General features: G+C 50.7%; 1 long non-coding RNA gene across 3 annotated transcripts in view; it reads left to right on the forward strand.

Annotated features, from left to right (window-relative positions):
* Nucleotides 1–12,196, forward strand: part of LOC102012121 — a 37,701-nt gene extending 25,505 nt beyond the window's left edge. For 2 of the 3 annotated variants that reach the window (XR_001234893.1, XR_261685.2), the window contains 3 exons: nucleotides 8,181–8,564; nucleotides 9,559–9,691; nucleotides 11,381–12,196. This is a non-coding gene — a long non-coding RNA (uncharacterized LOC102012121). The remainder of the gene's footprint in view (nucleotides 1–8,180; nucleotides 8,565–9,558; nucleotides 9,692–11,380) is intronic. The other variant, XR_001234894.1, reaches the window with a different exon arrangement.
* Nucleotides 12,197–12,817: the final 621 nt, after the last annotated feature.

Here is a 12,817-nt window from a genome sequence, read left to right on the forward strand (position 1 = left end):
GAAGCTCTAAAAAGCTCGCCATCCTTGCTCTAGGCTGAGACCCCTAGCTATACGATCACATTTCAAGGTGGAACAACCGAAACATAAGCACCCTCACCATCCCTGTCTCTCAGAAGGAAACTGAGGCCCAGAAGGGTGGAGTGACTTACCCAGAACCCCCAGCTGGGAAGGGTGGAGTCAGGATCGGGTCTCTCTTGGCTTCCAGCCTGCCTCCAAACTGCCCGCCCTGCTCCGTGTCCCAGGAAGCTGCCCTGTAGGGCAGCATCAGTGGGTGCCCTTCCCCTCTGACAAGTAGAGGAGAGTGAGATCGGGGCACCCGACTCTGCCTGCAGGTAGCTGCAGCTTGGCTGCACCCCTCAGCTGAGACCTTGGTCCTGCCAGGTAGCCCTCCTGCCCAGTTGCCCGCAGTTCTGGCAAGCTCCCTGGCCTGTTAGGCCTAGCAGTGGGACAGCCTGCTTGGTCCAGCTTCCCGCAATCCTTTTAGCCCTGTCCAGATCTTTGACAATAGTCTCTTTATTGACTACAGTACTTCTTCAGTCACCAAATATGTGGGCTGCCTCTTCCTGCTAGGGTCTTGCCTGATCCATACCGTCCAGCCAGCTCATCAGCACTCCGGGGGCTGCTGAGTCATCACAGGCTGCAGCTGTGCCCATGGGCGGGCAGTCCCCTTCTAATTCCTATGCTTCTCCCTGGCTCTGTTCATCCCCACCCCGATGCTTCTCCCTGACTCTAGCCACCCTGGTATTCAGTGGGTGTCACAGGGAGTCACAGAAGCCCTGACTCCTCAGAACAGGTATCCTGGGAGCCAGTACTGAGAAGCAGCCTGATTCCACATTGCTGGCAGGGCCCTCTTCCAGCCCCTTGGCCTTTACAACTTACTCCCTCACGTGATATGCGGCAGGGCTGACTCCCCACCAGGCCTGCCTACCGCAGAGGGCTGGCGCATAGCTTACATGGGGTGGGGGAGGCTGCCTGCCTCAGCATGTGCTCCCGTGCATCCCACTCCTTGTCATTCTCATCACGCTGACATCCTCTGTCCACTGTGCACGCCCTGTGCTGAGCCCTCTGCAGCCGAGAAGCAGGAGTGCGTCTGTGTGGCTCATCACGGTATCTCTTGTGTCTGACACGGCGTGGGCACACCAAAGAGATTCAACAAACACTTGCTGAGTCAAAATGGAGAGATGGTATTTCAGTAAATACTGTGTACACCACTGCTCCTGTGTCTAGATGACCAGCTGAAGAATAACAACTGGCTTAGGGTCCTGCAGAGAACATCAGCCTGTGGAGTCTGGGGACAGACTCTAGTCTCTGCTTGGCCTCGTACTAAGCATGTGTCTCTGAGTTTCAGTGTCTTCATCTGTAAGACAGGGATCATGCAGTTGAGCCAGGTGCTCTGCAAGGCCGGAGTCAGGGTGTCCGCCAGGGATGAGTTCTCATCTGCAGGCACAATGGGCGACAGCCCTTCCAGGCTCACACAGTATGTTGGTAGAATTCTTCTTTTTGTGGCCACAGAACTGAAGTCTCCTTGCCGGCTGCCAGCTCCCAGACACTGCCTGGAGTTCCTCACCAGAGGCCACTCTATAAGACCCTAAGGTCATGGCTGCTGACTTCTTCAAAGCCTGCAAGGGAGAAAGTCTCTAGCAGCAGTCTGCTAAGGTGACCGTGTCTTTGATAACAGAACATAACCCTGGCAGTGACATCCCCTCACCTTTGCTACATTTCATTGGTTAGAAGCAAGTCACAGGTCCTGCCTGCACTCAAGGGAAGGGGACATAGAAAGATGTGACATGAGGTACAGGGACATCAGGAGTCACTATAGACTCTGTCTCCTGTCATCCTAATTTAGCTCAGAGGGCTCCTGCAAGGGTAAAGTGAAAGCGTGCATGCAGACACTAACACTTGCCTGGCATTCAGCAAGAGCCGGGAGAGCATCATGAAAGCAGCTTGCAGCAGCTACCTTTCCTTTGACCCACTTTGGGGCGATGGTCCTCAGTGGGTCCGCAGGCCTCACCATGCCCTATTTTGCAACCACCAAGCCGCTTCGACCATTTCTACCATCTCCCTGTGTCTTGAGTGAATTCGCCATGTGGTAGTGACTCGTGCGATCAGTAAATGTTATTACCGAGACTAAAAGTTTTTTGGAAGATAAGGCCCACATTTTATTCGTTTTTCTGGCCTCTGGTGCTTGGCTTGTTGCACTTTGTAAGCGCAGTTTGGCTTGGACATTCTGTGAGTGCTGAGTCATGGCACCTACCAGAATGATTTAATTGAGTCCAGAGCTGCAGCCCAGGGGAGGGTGGTGGCTGGTGAGGCGGGGAGCAGTAATGGGAGAATAAATTAGATGGCAGTACTGGGAGGAGCAGGCAGAGTCTTGGCAGGTACCTGTGCCCAGACCCTGCAACGGGAAGGCCAAAGCCCTGTTGTGGTGTTTGTCCACCTTCCTCTGCCCCCGACTTTCTTCTGTTCTTACTGCTGAACTGTCCTACCTCACTCCGAGTCAGGTCTCTGTGGGATTTGTGTTTTTTAGGTTCTGCCTCTGCTAACGGAGAAGGGTAAGACATAGACTGTCAGGGCTGAGAAGGACCTTAGATTTGGGATTAACAGCTGTCTCGAGGATTAAGACCGGAGTCACGTCCACAGAGTACTATCTTGTATGCTCAGGCCCTGCATTGTACCTTTTTGTTTCTATTTTTTTTTGTTTGTTTGTTTAAGAATTCAAAATGCCTAAACTAAAGCCTGGAGTGGGAGAGAGAGATGGCCACACAGCTGTACCATGGCAGAGCTAGGATAAGATATCAGGTGTTCCGAGGGTCTGGGCCAGAATCTGTGACCCTCCACTCACGTCTGTGGGCTCATGGTTTGACAGGGCAGCCTGGCGAGACCCTCGCTAAGCTCTTCATACATGGTCCTCTCACTGCTCAACCTAGACTTCCGCCTGCCAGTGCCCTTCCCCCTAGGGTGCTTCAGCTTCCTGTCCACCCTGTGCCACATCCCTCATCCTCAGCCTGGCCGAGTACCAGCCAGGGGAGACAGGCCAGAGTGAGCCCAGAGACTGTTTCCTGGCAAGGGCAGAAGTTTTTGAGGCTTGCACTTTTGGGCAGCTGTTGCCCAACTCTGATCTGCAGAAACAAACAAGAGGGATCATTTCTGTCATTTTTGGGTAGGGCTGTTCCCTGAGAGTTAGAGTTTCCTCCAAGAGGCAAAAGGCCCGCTCAGCTGCGGGAGGGGTTGGGGATGGTGGTGAGGAGCTCGGGCTCCGCCTGGGTGGGTCACCTGTCCCAGGGAGGAAGCAGGTCAAACTGGAAGCCCACCTATCTTCCTCAGGTACAAAAGTGGAGGACAGACCTCCAGATACAGTAGCCCAGGGTCCAGGGCTATAAAAGCCTGCAGACATCTGCAGCATTGTAAATCCCTTGCGTGGGATGTTTTTGTTACCCCATCTGCTTTCCCCGAAGAAGTGAGTGATAAATCCTTGAAAAGCATGTCTACAGGGTTGGAAAAGAAGTGGAGCTAGGAGCCCGGGTCCCTTCTGTACCCAGATAAGGATGGGGAGGTGGGCACAGGTAGCCAAGACTGGGAGACACAGGAGACTATGTCCCTGGAGGAGTGGAGGCTAAGCCAGGGCTGCAAGCCTGGAAGACAGCTGCCATGAGAGCTCAGATGAGCTGGCAATACCCTGAAGCCCAGCCTGGCTTCCAAGAAAAACTCTAAAAATGGTCCTTAACCCAGGGGAAGAGCATCCTGCAGTTCATTCCAACTCCTTTCATAAATGGGAGCCGCTCAAGGAGGCAGGCTAGAAAAAGACAAAGCACACAGCAGACACACACACAGCTACCCCTTCACTATCATGGCACGTAGGCCGCAGACCCCAACTGGGCCAGGGCCACAGACCACACGCATGTTTAGGGAGGATCCCAAGAAGACCTCGCTACTCACACACAGCCACCCCCGACACACTCACCCGTGATCCTGCTCCATTATGTAATACACTGGCCATGCACAACTACACAGAACACATAACCACAGGCAATTATGCACTCACAGGCATGGCACACAATCACACAAAATCACACTGCACACAGTGAGATGTAACTGTGTACCCTGACATCTGACCACTTCATCTGCACATAATCATACACAGCGGGGCACAGTTATACGCAGTGATTCTGACTCACTCAGGTCACACACAGATGCGTACCCCTCCACACAGCCGTAATCACGGTCAACCACACTCATCAGCATATGATAACACACAGTCCTAGGCACTCCCACACAATCATTACAGCCGTGGTGGTCACAGCAATCATGGACAGGCCGCTAAGGGACAGGAGGGGCCTTGTTCTCTGCTAGGGCGAGGACTATCCGTCAGGGACAGAGGGATCCACTCAGACCACCAAGCGGTCCACTTCCGGGTCCACCCTTCAGAGCCGGAGAATATGAGAAGTTGTCTCCCTTGTCCTGCAGAGCACCCTGGGTCCTGATACAGTCTGCTTGGCCATTTCCCCAATCCTCTCTGGCTGGCTGGGCAGTGATGAGTCAGCAGAAAGGGCTCAGGGAATGCCAGGCTGTGGGTGACCATAGGGCCAGCACGTGTTGGAGCTTCTGAAGGTGGGAGGAGACTGTGAGCAGACTCACGCAAGGCTACACAAGAAGTCACTTTCAGCCAATCCTCTGTGCAGGGCCTCTACTCTTGGCAGGAAGCAGATGTGAGGGGCTGTGCTCCTCCCACAGGGAAGCCAAGGCCTCCCTCACCTGCTGTGGGTCTCTGCTCCTATGGGTCCCCAACTAGGCTTGGCTCAGTGCATCCCTGCAGCCCCAGACTACACCCAGACACACAAGGTCATTTAACCCATGCAGCACCTACTAAACCGGGATGCGTGACTGTGCCTTCAAGTAGGGAAGTTCACTGAAAAGATGATTCCAGAATACCATGGACTTCTAGGGACAGAGATATGCACATTGTAGTGTGCAAGCTGCTGGGGCCATCTGCCCTGTGAGCCCTCTGTGTCCAGCCCCTGCTGACTTGGTGCCTGCTGACTTGGCACCCTGTCTTTTCGGTGCCCCAGACTTCCAGAAGGAGGCAGCAGTCCAGCTAGAAAGGGAAGGCCCCTCTCAGGGAAGCCGTGTGTCAGGAGCACACATGATTGCTAATAAGAGCCACTTTCATTTCTCTATCAGAGCGAAGAATTACTTCTTCAGATTTCAAGAACAAAATGTTAAATGCCCCTCTCCAGGAAATCTTCCTAAAATGCTGTCTTCCTGTCTCCTGCAGCACAGCAGTCTCCCCACAGCATTCTTTCTGCCATCCCAGGGCCATTATTATAGGCTTTCATTATCACTAGCCCAGGATATAGCGATCTTTTCCTTGGCTCAAAGTAAGTGCTGTAAATATCCTTGTGGAAGAATGCGTACTACTGAGCCTAACCTACTAGGCTGAAAGATGGGAACGCAGGTAGTAAAGGTACAGATGCTCCCTGGCACCAGACCCATGCACCACTGCTGGGGCCTTTCTCTCCTGCTCCCTCAACTCTTCCCAAGAGGAAGGCAATTCCCAAGTTCTCCTTTCTGCTTTGCTTCCTCCTTAGGGTACCTAACCTATCCTCCCAACATTATCTGAAGATGTCGTTGCCCTCTTGCTGGGTCCACAATTCTTGGCTCTCCTAGAACTTGAAAGCACTAGTTTCCTTTCTACTCCCTCATATCAGTCCAGGAAACAAGATGTTAACAAATATTAGACCATAGGACAATCACAGAGGTTCTGGAATCTCACAAAGTTTTTACATCGTAATGGATTATCCACTAAAAACAAAACACAAAACTGACAAGTCATCGCTGCCTCATAAAGCAATAAAATAAATTCCAGATAGGTAAAATATTTAAACATAAATAACCATAGAAAGCATGATAGAAAACAGGGGTGGTGATTTTTTTTTTTTATTTTAGAGTGGGAAAGACCTTTCTAAGCAGGAATACAGAAAAGTCTGATATATCCAACTACATAATATTTGTAAAGGGCTGGACAATGGAAGCTTTATCTTACAAAGTCAAAACACAAAGGATAAGCTGGGAGAAAGATTTGCAGCAGATAAAACAAAGGGTTTGTATTCATAAGCTACAAAGAGCTTTTACAAATCAACAAGAAAAAGTTAAACAATCCAACTGAAAACTGACCAAAGGTTGTGAGTAAACCATAGAAGAATTATAATTAGCTAGTAAGTGTATGAAGAGATGTTCGTCTTCCCCATAATTCCAAAAGATTAAATTGGCTTAACAGGATGGGAAACATTAAAAAGATGAATATTTAATATCAACAGGATGTGGGTTGGTAGGCATTTTCAGAGGTTTATTGGTGGGAGGAGAAACTGGTAAAAACCTTTTCGGAGGACAATTCAGCAACATCTATTAAAGTTTGAAATGTGCAAGCACTTTGAGCCAGCGATTCTGTTTCTAGGAGTTTATGCTCTAGTAAGGATATACACCGTCACATCAAGATATTCACAGTGCATTTCTGGGGAGTCAGTGTGAATTTCTCAATACAGCTGTGTTTTGGCTCTGCCCCTTGAGATTCTACAGCACTAGAGTGTTGAGTTAATATGGTTCAGAAAACCCACTTGGTCTTCCCTTAGCTCATATACCCTTCTAGACTGTCTTTCCTTTCCCAGTAGCCGAATCTTCATTGGGAAATTTTGCTAAATTTGAGAAAGCCATCTGCACCTCAACCCCAGATGAAGAGACTTGACCTATGCTGAGTCTTTCAGGACATTCCATCCTCCAGTTGCATATAGTAGGCATGTGACCTGCACTGATCCAATAGTGGTGCACCTAAGGAAGTTTTATTGGACGCCCTAGGTCAGAGATTTTTCTATTCTTATACATGGAATGGATAGATGTGTGGCCTGTAGTGCTTTAGTTCTTTTTACTACATGAATGACAATAAATCTGAAGGCAAAGCTAAGCTACAAACTAAGACCAAGCCAAGAGAATCACAGAAAAACAGAATAAAAGCCTGATGATACTGTGAACCTCTGGATCAAACCCCACCTAAATTCTATGCAGACCTAGGCTTTCCTGATGCAGGGGGCAATGCATTCTCTCTGCCGTTTAAGTGGGTTTGAGAGAGATGTTTGTGCACCTTGCAGTGGAAGCCTCTTACAAGTACAGAATCTCTTTCCTCCACAGACAGTTGGTTCCTTGTCTCTGTGAAGCTCAACCTCAGAGAACAAAGTCCTGCTAGTTTTTCATGGAGCTAGGGAAGCCCTGACTTGATTGCTTTGGTGTGTGGTTTAGAGGAGACAGAAAAATACCTCCTAGCTTTGTGAGACTTAACAATATGAACAATCCAGACATTATTTCTCACAGAATTATTTTATTACATTTGCTGTAGCTGAAAAACTCAAAATAATCTAGATGCCCATCAGTAGGATGACTAATCATACAGTCCATCCACTTGGGGGATCCTCTGCAGCCTTTGAAGACACGGAGGGAATCACTTACATACTGCCTTGCAAGATGCCCCTATGAAACCACTGGAATGAAGGACAGACTGTGTAGTATAATCCCATTTTTGATTCATTAAAACTACAAGTCTATGGTTCTGTCTCAGTAGAAAAAGATCTAGAAGAAAGATTGCTTTACACAACACATTTTTTTTTTATTATTTCTGAGAGGTAGAGTTCTGAAAGGTTTGCATTTTTTATTTTTCCATTTCTTAATTGAATTTTTAGAGTATCATTTAAAAATATTTTCATAAGGAAAGTTCTTATAGTCTTGGTCCCTGGTCTACAGGTCTCAACTTCCTTTTGTGGTAATAACTAATGCCTTGAGGGAGTTGTCACTGGCTGAATATACATCAGTATCTTGGCTGATCCAAGAAGTACAGGCCTCACCTGACGGTAGGGCCATGAAAGATGCCTCCAGGATGGGTAGGGCAGTGTGCTCTGCACCCTGGCCTGGTCTATAGTGGCAGGCAGTAAAGAATGTACCAGTAGGCCAACTGGCTGAGCAATGACCTGCTGGTTGTCTCTGTTACAGGAACACAGCAGGTTGGGTGGTAGGCTGAAAAATGAACCTCAAAGATATCAGTTCCCAATTCCTTGGTATCTGTGAAGCTTACCTTATATGGAAAAAAAGGCAAGAGCAAATGGGATTAAATTAAGGATACTTTTGGATTATCCCTGTAGGATCTATGTATACCCACACGTGTCCTTCAATAGAGGAGTAGAAGGAGAGCTGACGAGAAGAGGAGAAGACCATGTGATCAAAGATGCAGAGACTGGAGTGATGCAGTCATCAACCAAGGAATGCTGGCAGCCACAAGGAGCTGGAAGCAACCTGGCTGATACTTTGATTCTGGCCTGGTGATACTGATTTTAGACGTCTACCCTCCAGAACTACGAAAAACAGATTTTCATTATTCTAAGACACCAAATTCATGACTGTTTGTCCCAGCACCCACAGGAAGCTAATACAACTTCAGAAAGTGAGGCATCCCTGCTACAGCACAGATGGTTCTCCCTGCTGATTGCCTTCCCCATCACACATGCCCAGGCTGAAAAGAAAACAAGGTTGCTTTCTCCAGATACCCTCAAGAGGGGCGCCCAGCCGTCTAATGAACTCTGGCACCTGGGATGGGGTGGGGGGATGGAGCTCTGCTGAGCCCAGGGGTTGCCTAGCAACCCCGGAGGGCTGGTGAGGCTCCCCACTGTGCCCTGGTTTCCCAGGGAACGGTATGTGCGAGTGGGATTGTTAGAGTGCAGAAGCTATTAAAAACCAGAAAACACCGCCCTTCACTCAGAATAACTTCCCAGGTTCTAAAAATGGAATTTTGCCCAGTAGTAACATTTCTCACTACTGCAATAGTAAAACTTCTCACCCCCTCATGCTCTGTAGGCTTGCGTCTGCCCCAAGGAGGAACTGCTATTAATGGCAATTTCTGCCTAATGTAACCCCCTTGGTGAGCCACATGCCCATGGAGAAGGACAGTCCCTTGTGCATCAGGCTTCCTGCTTCTCCCGTGACCTTCCCTAAGGGTGTGAGGTTTTCCCCTGCTCTAATACCTATAGTTTCTCTTGGGTCAGAAAATAGCAATGATAATAAGCCAATTACTTATATGTCTCCTATAATGCGTCAGGCACTATCCTAAGGACTTTACATATACCAACTCATACACTTCTCCTGACAACCCTCTGGGGAAAACACTTTTATTGCCTCATTTTATAGATAGGAAAAATGAGGCTCAGAGAGGTTAAGAACTTGCCCAAGGGCACACAGCTGCCAAGTGGCTGAGCTGGAGTTTGAACCCTGACTGAAGCGCTCCTTTTACTTCCTGTAGTATCCATGGCTGTGCTTTTACCTTCTGTATTATGTTGGCTGGCTGAAGTGGGGGAGGGAAGGCTGCATTTGGCCAGAGGCAGAGGACGTTTCTACGCCCAAAGTGAGCTGTCTTGAGTGAGGACCTGGGGCTGAGATCTGTGTTGAACTGCAGGCAGACCCTCTGGCTCTCTTTCAGCCAGGACTGCCATGGCACGGCTCAGTATCTTCTGTCTTTGTTCCTTCCAGGGCTTTGCAAAGCCTCGCGTGGAGCGCTCCAGGGAGTGATCCTCGGCTTCTAGGCATGGACCGCCGGTGGGTATCTGACATTTTTTAGGCCTGAGAAGAGGCTAGCTCCATTCTGCTTACTTCTCCTGGGTAGGTGGGTGGATCAACAGCCCATGTCAGCTGCAGGTGTTTCCTGGGTGCTGAGCTGACGGAGGCCAAACGGCTTCCCTTCCTCTCCCTACCCTGGGGAGGAGGATGGGGTGGGACAGGAGGAGGAAGCATAGCCCCAAGGGATCCCTGGAGGAAGGGAACCACGCTGTATTGTCTGTGCCTGTGTGGGCTTGGCCTGGCTTGTTCAGGTGAGTCTAGAACTTGTAACGAGGAGACCTAGCTTCTGGTCAGCCGTCTCCCAAGTTCAAGGTGAGGTAGGACCTTCTCTGCATCCAAGACTTCCCTTTCACAAGCCAAGCACTTTGATGTGTGAAAGTGCTTGAGGATGTGATTTACAAACCCAAGTGGCTTGAGGACTTTTCTCTTTGAGAGGCAGCAAGCCCTAAGCAATGAAATCCAGTCTTTACATCCTACAACTCCTGTGTCTTGTCAGTGTGCTTGCCCTCACTTGCAGAATAAGGGTTAAAAACACACACACTTATCGCAGAGTTGTCAGACTTTAAGAGATGCTGCTGGAAGCCAGGTGTGGTGGTATGTGCCTGTAATTCCACCACTCAGGAGGCTGATGCAGGAGGATCACTGTGAGCCTAGGCTGGCCTGGGCTACATAGTCAGTTCAAGGCCAGCCTGAACTGCGTAGTGAGACTTGCCTAAGAGGTGCTCTGTTTGCCCGGATTCAGGTGGGGTGCAGATATTGGATCCTTCAGCAGAAAAGAGCATCATGTTAGGGTAAAAACTGGCAGCTCAGCACATGTTCACTCCTTTTCTTGGTCCGACAAAGATAGCACACTTATAAAACATCCTGAGTGCCTGGGGAAGAAAGGATGGGCCCTGCTCTCTACTTACCCACGGAGCCCCCTCTTCCCACAGTTTTAGTAGGGTCAGGCTAATGAGCTGACTGAGTCCTGCCTTCAGAGAATCTTGACCAGAGGTTTAGATGCCTCGGGACAGGATGGATGGCGCGCCCTTCCCCAGGCCCACGCCGGTCTTGCAGTGCCCAGTGCGTGTGCTGAGGGGGCAGTTCTCACATGATCTGAACCCTCTTCCCCACGCTTCCTCTAGGCTCAGTCTTGGCTGGGTCTTTCGCTGTCATTCCTTTGCCCTGAGGACCCTGCGCCCCTCTTTTCCTAGAAAGGGTCGGGGCAAAGGGAGGCAGTGTCAGTGCTGGGCCTGTGGAGGAGGCTGAGGGCTGGATGTACCCTGGCCGGCAGCCCAGGAAGCCCAAGCATGTCAGGAAAAGATTGCATCTCCCCAGGTTCTGCCTTTCGGGCAAGAGCCCTCAGTGTTGTCGTCATCCTGTGACCTCTGTCTGGGCTCTGTGTAACCTGCCGCTTGGTTCTCCTCTGTGTCCTCAGGCTGACTTTGCAGCTCAATTCCGGTTGGTTCTGGGCACAGTTGGGAGAGCACCATTGCATCTGTCCCGGGACAAGGGCATCCTAGCTTTACAGAGGTCACCTGATTATACGCAGAAGAGCTGAGCCTCAGGCAAGAGATGCTGCTCATCCTGAGCCTGGGCTGACTCTGCAGTAAGGACCGCGGTCACTGGGTATGGGGCGTGTGTGAGAGACACAGCCCAGACTAAAGAGGAGCTGCAGAAAAATGCCCCCACTCTCCAGCCCTGTGCCGTAGCTTTGGGGAGTCCAGATGGTCACAGAACACTCTAACCTTTGCAGGAAGACCAGAAGACATGGACATCAAGCCCTTGGCAGCACTGCCCACCCCATGGACACCAGCCTCAACAACCACAAGGAAATAAAGCAGCCAAGCATCCTCGGGGGGGAAAGAGATCAACTTCTGGGGACACAAGAGAGAGCAAGAGACACAACAGAAAGCAGGAGGTGAAGGGCTAAGATCCTGAGTGTCTGGAGAATGGCACGTGCTCCCAAGGGGGAGACCAGTAGGCCAGCCACGCGGCCTATCTTTCCTCTTCTCTACGGCTCTGTGCCTGGCCAGGCGCTAGGAGCAGACATGTGCTTCCTGGGCTGGCAGCCCGGGCACAGAGGCTGGGGGGCCACATCCCCCCAGTGAATGCACTGACTCCTGCAATATCCCTGTGAGGAGTGTGGATCCTCCCTTGTTGCTCAGCTTGGATGGCTGGAGTCTGAAGACGGGGAGAGACCTGCCTGGGGAGGAGGGCTCCATCCCCTGAGCACTTCTCTCTGCCAAGCTCTGAGCTAAGCACTTCAGGAACACCACAGGTAGCCGGATTCACAGGCAAGGGGATCAGGACTCAGGGAGAAAATATCACCCAAGGCCCGTCTCAGGTGCTGCATCAGGACAGCCTGAGTCCAGAGAACCTGTTCTTAGCAGAAATGTCCCGCTTTCCCCTCCCACCTTCTCTTTCACTCCCAGACATTTTGGGGGGAGGTCTTTCTCCCTTTGGGACCTAGGGGCCAGGGGGCTGCCTTTGTCACTCCTAATTCCAAGGGCTCTTCATAGAGCAGGGCACAAGCTCAGTCCATGGGGAGCCAGGAAATTCTCCCTCTGCTTTTGGCCTGCATTTCCTTTGTGCTCTTGAAAGAGGGACAAGGAAGGGTCAAGGGAGGTGTGGGAAAGTCTTGAGGATGGGCAAAGAGGAGGCCCTCACCCCAGGCTGGGATCTGCAAGGATTTCAGGCACTTCCTGCCTCTTTGGCAGGGAAGGTATGAAATCCTTAGGATATTTGAGTTCTGTGGTCACTCAGCCTTCATGCCTTGTGTCCTCTTAAGCGAAACTTGTCCTTGCTACCTCACATCCAAACCACTGACAGCAGGGCCAGTGGCCTCTGGGATCCTGCAGTCTGTAGCAAGGCCTGCTGAGCTCCCCAAACCACGCAGCATGCAGGGACCCTGCCTGCCTAAGAGTGGACGCTACCTTTTGTGGGGAGGGGTGGGGGATGTTATCCAGTCCTTGCTAGAACCTCTGGGAGCACCTAGAGGGCAGGTCATTTAAGAACGCAGTCAGGCGGCAGGCCAGGAAAAAGGGTGAGGCACTCCAAGGGGTGAGCAGAGTCCAGACGAAGGCAGGGCAGAGCAGAGCCCAGTCAGGCACTTGTGATTGTCCTGGGTGGACAGAGCAGACGGAAAGTGGCGGAGAGGCGGGTCACACCCTGGCAATCTGAGCGGGGTCTA

Source organism: Chinchilla lanigera, unplaced genomic scaffold, assembly GCF_000276665.1.
Source record: "Chinchilla lanigera isolate Chin_1 unplaced genomic scaffold, ChiLan1.0 scaffold00034, whole genome shotgun sequence".
Classification (NCBI taxonomy): Eukaryota; Metazoa; Chordata; class Mammalia; order Rodentia; family Chinchillidae; genus Chinchilla; species Chinchilla lanigera.